This window comes from Macrobrachium nipponense, chromosome 27, assembly GCF_015104395.2.
Source record: "Macrobrachium nipponense isolate FS-2020 chromosome 27, ASM1510439v2, whole genome shotgun sequence".
Lineage (NCBI taxonomy): Eukaryota > Metazoa > Arthropoda > Malacostraca > Decapoda > Palaemonidae > Macrobrachium > Macrobrachium nipponense.
In genome coordinates, this window is record NC_087216.1 from 3,625,253 (window position 1) to 3,639,491 (window position 14,239).

General features: G+C 39.1%; 1 protein-coding gene and 1 long non-coding RNA gene across 14 annotated transcripts in view; one reads left to right on the forward strand and one right to left on the reverse strand.

Annotated features, from left to right (window-relative positions):
* The window catches only part of LOC135200757 (homeobox protein cut-like), a 504,978-nt gene that overhangs the window by 433,664 nt on the left and 57,075 nt on the right, over positions 1–14,239 (forward strand). The window lies entirely within an intron of this gene.
* The window catches only part of LOC135200759 (uncharacterized), a 119,344-nt gene continuing 114,319 nt past the window's right edge, over positions 9,215–14,239 (reverse strand). Inside the window, exon 3 of the long non-coding RNA XR_010311352.1 lies at positions 9,215–9,711. This is a non-coding gene — a long non-coding RNA (uncharacterized LOC135200759). The remainder of the gene's footprint in view (positions 9,712–14,239) is intronic.

Here is a 14,239-nt window from a genome sequence, read left to right on the forward strand (position 1 = left end):
TAATCTTTATCGACACTAATTGATTTCCCATGTCTTGATTTTCCCTTAGCTCCCAATTCTCATTTATTGTAATCGGTTTTTTATCTCTCTCTCTCTCTCTCTCCTCTCTCAATTTCATAATATTGCTTATTTATTCCTTTCGCTTATTTTTCGCAGATTCAATCCTCCCTTGTGGTGGTGGTCTTTAGTTTAACTTTTGAATATAAATTGATATTGTTTGTTTTAATGGTTTTACCATTTAATTATTTCGTTGGAAATTAGTCCTTTTTACAGAAAAGCGACACTTGGTAATTTCATCGGGCGTTTATTTAAATTGCTTATGATTTATATATGGAAGGCTGATGTTCTAAACTAATTTTAACTGAAATGCAAGCATTAATTTACCTATTAACTTTCTAAGCGTTTGGAATGCTTCCGTTTTAATAGTTTTAATTTATCCCATTACTTTCTTTCATAAAACTTTTACAGCTTTTGCCCTTTGTTTCTTTGGATTTTAAGGATAAGGAAACTTAAGTTTCGGTCTGCATACATATAATCTTCAATACAAAATTATAAAAAAAGAATATACATGTGTTTTTATTATAGTTAAAACTTGCTGACAATCAAAGTTGAATTAGGAATAGTAATGCGAACCCATAGTTTCGAACGACTCATCTCTTCGAAAACTGCTCAGTTTCCGAGGTACGTGAACTGCGTGCGGCCCTGTTGAACTGCTTCGGTTGCTTTGCAGTGAGCAGTGTTATATGAACTGTCTAAAGAGCCCTAAGCAGGGCGGGGTTCCTAAACAGTCTTTCGCCGATGACTCCTGCAGAGGAGGGTCCCCAAGGATTAACGTCATAATGACATTAATACAATACCTGGTGGTTACTGCAGTTCGAATGCAGGGCCCCGTACGCCCCTAAGCCAATGGAAAGAGCAAGGGTGCTAGCTAGGGAGGGAGGGAGGGAGGGGGAAGGGGGACGGATGTACAACAGGGAGCGGCCAAAGGACGGCAAAGAGGGGAGCAGAGAGAGAGAGAGAGAGAGAGAGAGAGAGAGAGAGAAGACATAGCGATAGCAGTGGTGTTGGTCTATCATTATGAAAATACCTATACATACATACATCCATATACACACACTTACATACAACAAACTGTATGATCTATATAGAGTAATACTATATTACTATATAATATATATATAGATATTATACTATACTATAATATATATATAGATGCATAGTTACGTATACACACACATACATACAAACACATGTATGCATCTATATATTGTATATATATATATATATATATATATATATATATATATATATATATATAATATATATAGATGCACGTATGTATACACACACTCATATATACACATACAGTCGTCCAATAAACTTTGCGTTTATTTAGCAAAAATCACTGCAATTTTCTAAATATCACTGTCACTGTTATTATTGTAATGTAAATGAGCATTTACATCAGTATCACACCATGTCCTGGAAGCTATCATCAACCCCACTGGCATTTCTATCTTATTAAAATGCCCGTTCCATATGTTAAGTGTTCAATTTGTTCAGAGCCAGGCAAATCCCCGTTTTGAAGCTTTCGCATTCCAATGAATTCACGCGAAACAGGATCGGATTAATCCAGGCACAAGTGTTTGGAAAATTTCATTACCTGATTGACATTTGATTTTTTGCTTCCATTCTCTGTTTCTTTGATTCTCACTCGTAGGGGAGGTGTTTGAGTACATGTGCATGCTTAGTAGTAAAAGTGTAATGTGTGAATATTTACATACGTTAGCGTATACGTAGTGTGTGTGTGTGTTTCTATAAGTTTACTTTTGCTTGCTGAATATTCAAACCATTGAAAAGGGCAGCGCAGTTAAATGATCGATCGGTTAGATTAGATGTTGCTTATACCTGTGACTTTGTTGCTGAATTCTTTATAATTAATCTGCTGTAGAGAGAGAGAGACGAGAGACGATGACGAGAGAGAGAGAGAGAGAAGAGAGAGAGAGAGAGAGAGAGAGAGAGAGCTGAAAAGAATCCGGAGCTTCATTAATATCGGCCATCGGTCATCATCATTATCAGCCTCTCTAATTACACTAATACATGTACTGCTTGTGCATTGACCCTTCCTCGGTTCTTTCCGGCCTTGCCGCCGCCGCCTCCTCCTCCTCCTCCTCCTCCTCCTGCAACTTTCTTTCCTTTTCTCTCCCCACCGAATTATATCTTATATCCCTCGTGATGAGGGTGAGGGGAGAGAGACTGAAAGGGAAAGGGGCAAGACCGTTTCTTCCTTCGCCTCCTCAGCACCCCCCCCCCCCTCAATCTCTCCCTTCTCCTCCTTTATCCTACTGCCTCTGTGAAGAAAAGGAGAGAGAGAGAGAGAGAGAGAGAGAGAGAGAGAGAGAGAGAAATGACGGTAAAGAAACTGCAACGATTAAAGATGCAAGGAATTGTTATGTTACCTCCGAACAATAGTCAAAATAAGTAATGTCTTGTAGGATCTGTAATCAAATGGTAGTGGAGGCACTGATTCGGTTCTTGGTAGAAGACACACACACACGTGCGCAGAGATCAGTAAACTAATTTAGGTATATACATGCTCGCACACAAGCGTAGTTTGTGCTTAGGAAAAAATAAATAAATAAACAGAACAGGAAGTGAATCTTTACCTAACATGTTATTGTAACTTTACGCGGACAGACTTTTCGCCGCTCAAGTTCTGTTCTCCAATTGGAACACGAGAACATTTTGGTAGACTTTTATTTTTTCTTCTTCGTTGTCTTGGGGTGATCTAAATGCAAAGTCCGTTCTACCAGCCGTGAGACTGAGGAAGATTGATAAGGAAGATTATGTATAACTGAGATAAAGAATTCTCTAAAAGACTTTTAAAAGTGTTACATGATATTGCATAGTGTATGAAGTGGATATGTATGTGGCGAGATTTTGTGCTAAAACAAAGTCCCAAGATGACACTGAACCCCCTGCAAAAAAAAAAAAAAAAAAAAAAAAAAAAATTGCTATGAAACTGAAAGCCTACCCTTTCTCTCCTACCCTCCCTCTCTTTCTTTCTCTCTCTCTCTCGACTCACTTTTCCCCCTCTTCGGTCGGCAGTGTTTAGCTGGAAGGGGTCTGTCTAAAATTCTACCGGTTCCGATCCGAAACCCCAATGCATGCGAAATTCGATCTGCTTTTAGAGTTCTGTCATTTGAGTGTAAATTTGTTATTGAAATTCGCAGTTCGGATTTTGAGTGCTGGTTATTGGATTTGTGCTGTACGTCTCTCTCTCTCTCTCTCTCTCTCTCTCTCTCTCTCTCTCTCTCTCTCTCTCTCTCCTATAGAGGATGCACTGTTGTGGAGATTGGAAAGGAAATCATATACTAGTTTTTTTTTATATATTTCCTTCAGTTTCTTTCTTGGTAAAGTTTTATTCTTTGCGTAAAAGATATCCGTGACGCGTGCGAGTTGCATTTTTTTTCTTTTGCTGTTGCTTAGGTTTTTTAAAGAATATTCATCCTTGATTGATGCTTTATTTGAATATGTGAGGAAATCTTGAAAAATCTTTAGTGACTTAAGTTAAATATTCGTCTTTGTCAAAATCGATTCTATTTTTCATTGTGACAGCAAAAAACCTTCTAACTTTTCCAATAAAAATAAAAGCAATTACTAAAGAAAGTAATTTTATGCTTCACATACACACACAAATTATAATTATTATTCTCAAGTGATAGAATGCCAAAAATAGACTTTAATAAAATGTCAGTTTAATTGCTGATCAGTACAATTGCATTACGATTCTTATCGTCCTTGAGGAATATTGTGCAAGCCTCAAATTATTCATTTGTCTTGTAACAGAATGAAGTGTATCCAATGCCAAGAACGAGTCAGTGGTATCCAGTAAATTTTATTGATTATGCCGACCTCCATTTGAAAACGAAATACTATAAACATACAGTAAAATATTTAATTAACACATCTTAGCAACAGCAGTTCGTAATTCACAGAATGGAAATTGACACAGGACACCAGATGCGTTGCATGAACGAATGAGTAACTGCGTACAAGAGTTTTGTCGTCGAATTTTCTTTTTTTGCAAGAAGATCGAGTTTGGGAGAAGTGAGGAACTGCAGAGGGGCTAGGTGTGAGTGGGGGCCAGGGGCGGAGGAGTAATTTGGATGGGTGGGGAAGTTAGATTTGCTTTTGCATGTGTAGAACCGGGCTAAAGAAACCCTTAGCGGATTACGGTCAATCGAGCATGCGATGGCACCGTTATTTTTCCCCCCTTTTGTCGTATATTTGCATATTTTGACAGCGGTACCGAATAATGGAAGAAATAATTGTTGCCGTGAGTGATTGGCGTAATGGTGGCGTAAATGATTAATCCTGGTGATTGGAAGGAAAAGGGGGTTGGATGAGGGGAGGGTTAAGGGGAAAGGAGGTGTGGAAGGGAGGAAAGGAAGGGGAGGGTGGGGAGGTACTGCAATGCTTGGTTTCATGTCTCCGGTTATGGAGAGAGAGAGAGAGAGAGAGAGAGAGAAAGTTTATAAATACATATTTACTGCATGAACTTTTATATTTTTTTAACATCGTTGGACCCATCGGTATAGCATTTATAGCCGTTTATCCGTCACGGCTTATGTAACTTGGCTGACTTTGAAAATTATACCACTAAAAGGCTTCATTGTGAAAGGACACTCTTTGCACCTATCTACCGAGGGGTAATGATACTTTTCGGAAGTCGTAAAAACGAAGCCATTAAAGAAGTGCAGTAGCATCGGTAAATGTTAGCATAAGGTAACTTATTGATAACTTCGGCATTGATCCGCAAGTCGGTAATGGCGTTAATAATAGTGGCCATAGTATTGATATTATTGGTTGTGTTGATGACAGGTCCCACGACAGTTTTTTATTGTTATATGTACAGTTCTGTATGGGGCGAAGACACCATAGGTTTGTTGTGGGTGACAAGGGGGGGTGGGGCTTTGGGGAATATGTGAGAGGCACACACACACACACACACACACACACACACACAGGCTGTCCAGGGATGGTTGGTGAGCCTCCATATTGCCATTCATAGCTTCATGCCTCACTGAAAATCACACATTCAATTGTGGACATCATAGTGCCAGCTAGGGTAGGCGGGGTGCCCCTCCCTCACGCCCGCTTGGACTGGAATGTCAGGCCAATTGAAGTGACCCCCGACAATACAGTGTCATCCAACTCGAGCTTGGAAGGTCGGAAGGCGTGTCGGGGCTTCGCGTGGCCCTGACCCTTGGAGCGGCGGGTCGGGATAGCACTCTCATCCGCCGGCGGCTTCAATTCTGGACAAATGTGTCTGCGATTCAGTGTGATAGTTATGAGAATTATAGATGGTATGACACTGGGTTTATGGATTAAAGCTTTTCATATTTCGGCGGATTTGAACGTGATGAAAAAGAGATTCACTGACAGGTGCAATAGGGTTCGATTTGTTATTCCATTTGTCACTGCAATTAAAAAGGCATTTTTCCATACTCCGAAAAATATATCGTGTGAAAATCAGAGGGGAGTCACTTTTTTCCTGCTCTGCCTCTCTCGCGCTCCCTGTCTTTTGTCCGGGGATTAAAACTTTCTTCAGTTCGACGACGTTTTCGGTTTCGCGTCTTTCATTTCGAAGAATCGGGGGAGAGAGAGAGGGGGAGGAGAAAGAGAAAAGCAGAGAGAGAGAGAGAAGTTTTTTTTTTCCTCTGTTTCACTATTGTTATTTCTGCCAATTTCTGCAGCCAATATTATCAGCCGGGAATTATTATCGGCACCGACCTTCAATTTTCCAAATGAACGGCGTCTTCTCTTCTCCCCCTTTTCAAAATGACACGTGGAAGACAAAGCCGTCGCATGCTGCACCGGAAGGGCCACGAAGCTGCATCCCGACGGCTGGAATTTGCCCCTAAGTGCCACGGCTGCCTTAACATTGTCTTGTCTCCTTGGAAGGAATTTTCTTCCCCTCAGTGACAAGCCTCAATTCCCCTCAGCTTCATGTTTAATTCAAGTTATTGGATTCTAATCGAAGCTTCAGTTTTTGGTCGCATATTAATTAGTCATTTTTCGAGTGACGATGAAGAAGTGATCGATGACGACCTTTCTCGTTTGCTCACTTGAGCTTGGTTTTTCGTTCACTTAGAGAAGATCACGAAAGAAGAATTCCTGACTCTGTTTGGTTTCGAAGATCTGCGATATGGAGATCTGATGCAGACTTCTTTTGTGTTCGCTCCGAAGAATGAACATCAACCAGAGCATTACCATCTCCCAAATGACTGTTGCTCGAGTACCTCTCTTGTTATACGAAACAAACATCTAATTGGACGAAATGCAGAGAGATGATTTGAAGGGATTAGCGTTTCTCTGCCTTTAACGAAGAGACGGCGATTGGATCCAATGTAACCACGTGGCGTGGTGTCTTCCAGAAACGGCAGAATGGTATTGTACTTGTTTTCATTTTTATACCTGATTTTGCAATAACTTAAGTATGTCAGTTTCCCTGAGGGAACATTGCTACTCATCGGATAAAAAAAAAGCTGCCGTTTTTAGTTACAAATGAAAGTACGTAGCGATGGAATCAATTAGACTGATTTCTCTATAAAAATTACTTCCTCCTTATAGAGTTTGTCGCAGGATTACATTTTTGTTATGTACTGAAATTAGGAACTAAAGCATGTTTCGGTATATAAAAGACCTACGGCAAATAGGAAGTGATTCACTGTTCTGATGAGGATGTAGGACAAATAATCATTATGTTTACCGCGGAATGAAAGCCTAAGAAACAAAGACTGTCATCATAAAAAAAATATCGCTATTGCGCGTCGTCTTGGTGGTCATAAAACACCCATTAGAGCCTATTTGAAGAGGATGATCGCCCATACTTTTAATTTCTTCCCCTTCAAGGTGGAACGCTTTATCGTTAAGAAACTTTCCTCGTAAATCAGTCTTCTTGTGATACATCTACCATTCCAGTCGGACAGAGGTTTACCGGATGGGCCACGCCAGGCTTCTACGGATTGTCCGCTGGAATCAATGTTAATAAATCCCGGAATCGATGGTTATGGAAATAGAACGCCTCTTTATGGGTATCGATCCTTCTCGGTCAAATGATTATTTACAGTTAAGTTGTGTTTAATGCGCATATCAATTCATACATCTTTATACTAGTCATTGGAATTATGGATTTCTGTAGGTAATTTATGACGTGTACATTTCTCTCCCCTCATACCCCTCCCACTTGCGAAAATACGATGTATCAATCCCGCGTATAGCCATTAAGGACATGCAAATTTGCACACGATAGACTTGTATTATTGGAGTGATATTTGCAGTATTCGCAGTGTGATATTAGAAGGGGCTTTTATCACATCGGCTTTTAACAGCGGGTAATGGTAGTTGAAATAAGAAGACTGAAGTATTGCTTTCTGTCACGCCATGGACGACCAAGATTTAGAACGTTTCCATTTGGGTAATAGAAACAGAATGATCACGGGAATGTTATTGACAAATGCTGATTTGGTTCGCCGCATTTATTTTGGTTGTATCTTCTTCTTCTTCTTCTTATTATTATTATTATTATTATTATTATTATTATTATTATTATTATTATTATTATTATTATATATCGTGAAGTCTGACGGAAGCCCACATGCAGAGTTGTCGTCTAACACCACTTTTTATTCGTGTCACATTCATTCCTAATCGATAGTCGATCATGGCATTCATGTATTGTGGTTTATTGTCCCGGGCACTTTCCTTGTGTTGACACAGTTTTTGTACTTTAGGGAAAAATGAAAAGTCTGCCGTTTGAAGAAGTTTGTTTGCTTACATGTCACTGAGGAGAAGGAAGAGATGGTGGTAGTAGTAGTTTCGTATTACTGAACCGATTGTCTGTCGAAAGGAATACACACACATTTACACCCTTCAGCATTAGTTCGATAGTGACGGACATACAATAGGGGGAGGGGGTCAAACAATAGCACTATCATTAGGTACTTGAGTATGCGTTGGCTTGTCGCAGGTTGAAAAGCCGTATTGGTTTAATACTGCCAATGTATGCAAATGAAAAGTGGATCCCCTCTCATCCGTCACCGGACGGCTTGTAAACAGTGATAGTTGACTTTGTCAACAAACAGAATTGGGTACGGAAGAAGAAAATCTAAATGGATCCTTTTATTATTGGTATTATCACTAATAGTTTTGCATTCTCGTTTCCCAATAGCGAGTAAAGAAGAAGCTATGATTTACAATCTGCGTTCGTATCCGAAGTCTTAAAAGCCGCCACGTCGTAAATCATTTCGCTCTTAAGACTTATCGATAACCGTATGAAATCGGTCAGTCACGCTTCCAGAGTAAAGTAACAACGATTCTGGAAACGACGCTGGTATATATATATATATATATATATATATATATATATATATATATATATATATATATATATATATATATGTATGTATATATATTTCTTCTTGTCATTTCAGGCACTTTAGCGGCATTGATGACGCCAAGTCAAACGGTGAAAAATTCAGTGCAAACTTTTTCACGTCTGCTTTGATATTCGTCTAGGTACCTTAACCTTTTATGGCTCTTAATGGCATCGATGAGACAGTGGGTTCTCTTGTATGAGTGCACACACACACACACACACTATACATACATATATATATATATATATATATATATATATGAATATATATATATATATATATATATATATATAAATATATATGAATAAGGAATGAAAGGAGAAAGGAATAAGCAGGAATAAAACGAGGAGACTAAAAGGCAAAAAGATTTGCGATAAAAGGGTTTTTATGTGTCCCATCTGTGTTTCGCACATAAAACCAGGAAATAAAATTGACGAAAGTTCTCTTGTTGCCGCCAGAATCTGCCATATGGTGTCTGTTATGTTATTCACTTTAACACAAGACGGAGTCATCTTTTTAACAAAAACTGATCTGAAATTATACGTTATTATATATAAGCCTTCTGTGTGCGGCCATCTATGCCTACAACTCAAGTCAGTAATGTAAACAAGATTTGGGAGTGAATTTTGAATAACCTCTTGATACTTGTGAAGATAAAAGTACATTTGAGGTTAAAAATTATCCATTTTCATAAACAGGTGTAAAGATAAGAAAAGTACATTCGAGGGTGAAGATTATCCATTTTCATAAACAGATGTAAAGTTTAAAAAATTACATTTGAGGGTAAAAATTAACCATATTCATAAACAGATGTAAAGTTTAAAAAAGTACATTTCAGGGTAAAAATGATCCATTTTCATAAACAGGTGTAAAGGTAAAAGTACATTTGAAGGTAAAAATTTCCATATTTATAAGTAGGTTTACAGAACGCATGCATATACCGTAACATACGACGATTTAGAAACCGAGCGAATATCTCCAAAGAGTCAAATGCAGAAGCGTTCACATAAAAGTGCTTCTGTGAAGGCGGCGAATGAGAAGCAGTGTACTGAGTCTTGAGTGTTGTCAAGAGGAAAAATGGCTTATGCTTTTAAGACGACCCTCCCAAATGAAGACTCCTTCTCTGATCACTTTCGCCTCATAAGGAGAAGGGACGCGATTAACACCACTCGTCCAATTGTTGATCATGGTTTGCTTTAAGACAACATCTCCGGCTCCTGCCTTGGCTCAGCCTGTCCGTAGCATGGCTATTTTGCTGAAATAGTGTCTGAAATAGAATGTTGTTTTATTACTGTTTGTTGGATTACTTTTTTGTGTATATTTTATCTTAAATTAGATTTTCAGTCATCATCAGTATCATCTGTTATTGTTTCAAATATCAGTACAAATTTGGTATTGAAACCGTGCGCAACTATTTTATCAACATGAACGCGTGGATAATTTCCTTTAGAATCGTGTACGTATCTCTTAGTGACAGTGTGTGTTGACTGCAGTGCAGTTTCTTTTCCAACGACACAGAAATAGAAACCATCTGGTAGGTTATCATAAGTTAAAATTCCAATGCGATTGCGTGCGGCCATTTTCCAATAAATCAATTAACATGCGTTTTGATCTGCAGAACGTCACACACACACGCACATACGAAATGCACGGATCAGCTATTAATCAACAAACTAATTCTAACAAGAAAAGGAAGACAGTTGCATCGTTAATCAGTGGTTATTAATATCCACCTGTGCCATTGGCAGGATTATTCACGATTCCGAGTTGATCGTGCGGAAACAGTTAATCAATGGGAAAAGTTAATCGCTTACCACTTCCACTGATGCCTCAAAGGTAGAATTCGAGAAATCCGATAGACGGCGAGTTTGAAGTCGTAATGAGGTTAGGAATATGTGAAATGTGATTCGTGAATTCCATCGTATTTTATGACCTTGTGCGGTTTAGTTTCTCCCATTTGGCATGGCTGAGATGAAGTCATTAGATGATAACTACTATTCTCAAAAGGTAAATTTGTTTGGTCCATTGATCACGTTTTTCGTCTAATTAGAATGACGATGAAAGAATTAAGTACGATGATTACCATAATCAACGTTTCCAGGCCAATATAATATATATATATATATATATATAAATCTATATATATATATATATATATATATATATATATATATATATATATATAATATAACACAAAAAGGGGAGCTACAGCGTACAATTCAAGTACTTGGCTATAGGTGATATAAAAAAAAGTAGGTGCCTATTGGTATAACGGTGCATAACAATCCAATACGAATGAATGTCACAGTACACCGATAAACGAAAAAGAAAGCATAAAAGACTGGAGAGAGAGAGAGAGAGAGAGATCGATGAGGACACCCACCGCCCCCTTCTTTTCTTGACAGAGGAACCCATATATAGAGGTCGGGGAAAGGCTCCTTCATCGGTAATCCTCAACACCTAATCTTTCAGCCAACAAACATTGACAGATAAAGAACAACCCCGGCCCCATCGATTGCCTATAGATAACCGATAGTCTCTCGCCATTAAATTGCCCTCTCTGATGATTCGTCTATCATGTAGTTGGTGGAAGGACCCTTCTGATAGCTCTCTCTCTCTCTCTCTCTCTCTCTCTCTCTCTCTCTCTCTCTCTGTTTATTATAACTATATAATTGGGAAGTTTGAATGGGATCTTTATTTTGAATTTGTTGAGAATGCTTTTCATAATGGATAGAATATGAGTAAAATTCTCTCTCTCTCTCTCTCTCTCTCTCTCTCTCTCTCTCTCCTCTCTCTCTCTCTCTCTAAATCACACTAGCAATTTGTTTTCTATGGCGAGGTAGTGTGAATTTTATTAATCGAAGAAATTTTCCTAACTCAATTCTGAATATATTATTCTAAATAATGTGTTGTACGGTGGTGTGAGACAACTAGTTTTAAAAGAATGTGAGAGGAGTATTTTTAGATATGGCTTAATCACTGACATGTGTTCGTACCAGGAAAATATAGTAAATTATCACCTTCAATTTTTATTTTTTCTCGGACATGAAGCGGGAATCAATCATTTCAATTAATTTTTAGAATTCCTTGATTACTGTAATCGTTCGTTTCGTCTCTCTTCCTTATATTCTGTGGAAGAGATAATAAACGCGACATAACGCGTCACTCGGCGAAGGATGTGTGATGATCGAGTGGTGAGATAAACTCTAGGAATAATGAATCGGAATAATTACTCGGTAATGAACAACTTTTACCTTCCTTACCGACTTCGTATGCAACAGTGCGTTACTGTGTGGCGAGAGTTTTATGCCTTTATGCTCCTTTGGTTCCCTTTTGATAATACGGTCCATGCTTTGATCTGATGAATGATTACTTGCGCCTCTATGGCCCCGGGACATAAGGGTATTTTCTCATCGTCGCCAACTAATTAAGTGACAAACCACCAACATGGGAACCATTTGGTCAATATGGATTTATGTTTGTCGCCGGCATTTCCTTTCTTGTTTATGATGTCACGAATCTCTCTCTCTCTCTCTCTCTCTCTCTGACACACACGTTCATTACTTCCGTGAACACCATGACGTCATCAGTGACCTGTCCATGACGTCATCGATTACCGGCAGAACCCAAAGGGATGATTGGCTTCGCTCGAATGTTTTCCATTAAGTCTAGCGGGTCCGCTTTTCCACCCTTCGGTGGATTTGGCAACATCGCTCGAACCTATCATTATGATCGCCTCTGATTGGCTGACTTGAGGTTTATTTTCCCAGAAGTAAAACGGTGACGCAACGATCGGGGATTATTATTAATACGTTCGGTGCGACGTCACCACACGTCAGTGTGCTTCTGAGCCTTGTGTTCGTCGGATCCACCTCGTCGCAGACTTCGTCGAGAATTCGGATGAGTTTAATTCTGCCCAACTTTCGATCGAATATTTAAGAGTTGGTCGTTCTTCCCGTTTCATCTCGTCTCGTGGCTCCCACGATTTCAAGATCCGCGTCCCTCCTCCATTCCAAGTCTTCACGCACTTTTACGCCACCTAGTAACAGGTGATCTTTTTATGAAGAGAAATAAATGGTCCCGCCGAAAGAGCGCATAATCGCAAGGTAAGTAGCATTCCGTTTTTTCCTCTTTACTTTATTGAATCTGCAAAAATTCGTATTCCGAGTAGAATCGCTTCTATAACGAGGACTGTATATTACCTTCAACTAGAGAATGGACGGAGCCTTAAAAAAATTGACAAAAAAATTAAAAACTCGAATGTTAGTAGGGGCATTCATAAAAGCATTGGCTGTATCTCCCTAAGAATTCCCCTCTCGTCTTTTGGGAGAGGGAGTAATTAAACCCACCAAATATTATCGTTTTATAGCCTACTCACCCTGTAAGATCGTAAATCGTCTTGGGACCTTAAACATACCATCTGCTGGTAACATTCTAGAGACAATCGTAATAAAAAGAAGAAAACGAAGAAGGGGAAAAAAGGCAATCTCCCATGATTCTTTGCCTAAGTCTCTCTCTCTCTCTCTCTCTCTCTCTCTCTCTCTCTCTCTCTCTCTCTCTCAACGAAATGTAACTCTTCGGTTTATTCAGGAAAAAATTTAAAGGGTGACATTACCGTGCATGTTCTACGAAGATAGTGAGTATACTCACTATAGCTTCTTATATATATCTGTGTGCATTTACAAAAGTTACAGATCCATCCACAAATCATACAAAAGCGTGTATGTGTCACCATAAATAATATCGGGGGGACTGTCAGACGCGAGTTGGAGTTTTTTTAGTTTATGCGCTCCTGCATATCATCATTAGCTCAAAGATGGCAAAACTTTCCAGACGTTTTTTCAGCAGGAACCTTCATGGGTTGTTGATGCCATATGCTTTTGTTTGTACCCTGTAATTTTCCTGTTGTTGCTTTCTAATCAACTGACAGCCCGGTGTGTAAAATCCCCAAATCATTTCCTCTCTCTCTCTCTCTCTCTCTCTCTCTCTCTCTCTCTCTCTTCTCTCTCTCTCTCTCTCACAACAAACATACACGCAAAGGTGATTCTTGCATCAGTTTATTGAATATTTATTTCATAATGAAGTATATTTTCATTCTGTTTAAATAGATATTCCTTCAGTTTGAGCTTATATTTTTCGCTGTATCTGTAACACACACGACTATACTGCAAAGATTGCAGAGAGCGTTGCTTCAGGTAATACTATTAATGCCCGAGTTTGGAACTGACTGTACAAACGTTGGTTTGAGCCCCGAATTCCTGACTATGAATATTGTTTGGTGTACCACTAACAGTATTACTGTTATTGTATCTTGAATAATAACTTGTTGGTGATTTACCGTTAATACTTAAACAGTAAAGGAAGGTTTTTTTTACGCTAGTGATTAAGTCACAATTTCAAGCCCTGAAGTATAAACGTGACTTTTTGAACGCTCCACTTTATCAACCGATCACCTGAAACTTTAGAAGCCTTCCTTTCACCTCCTCTTCCCCCCCCCCTCCCCCGACCTCATCATCATCATCATTAAATCATTGGTCCTTAACCTTCCCCTTCTATCGGCACTTAGAAAGCCTAACCTAAATAATCACGTTCTAACTTAAACTCTCTCTCTCTCTCTCTCTCTCTCTCTCTCTCTCTCTCTCTCCTCTCTCTCTCTCTCCCCATTATTCGCACACTCTTTTAGTCGGCTAACTTTTCTTGATACTACTTCTTCCTAATCTCTCCTCCTTAACCACCATTCCTTCTCCCCTCCCCCTCCCCCCCTTTCTTCTCCATCCCCTGAGAGGCCACCCTGC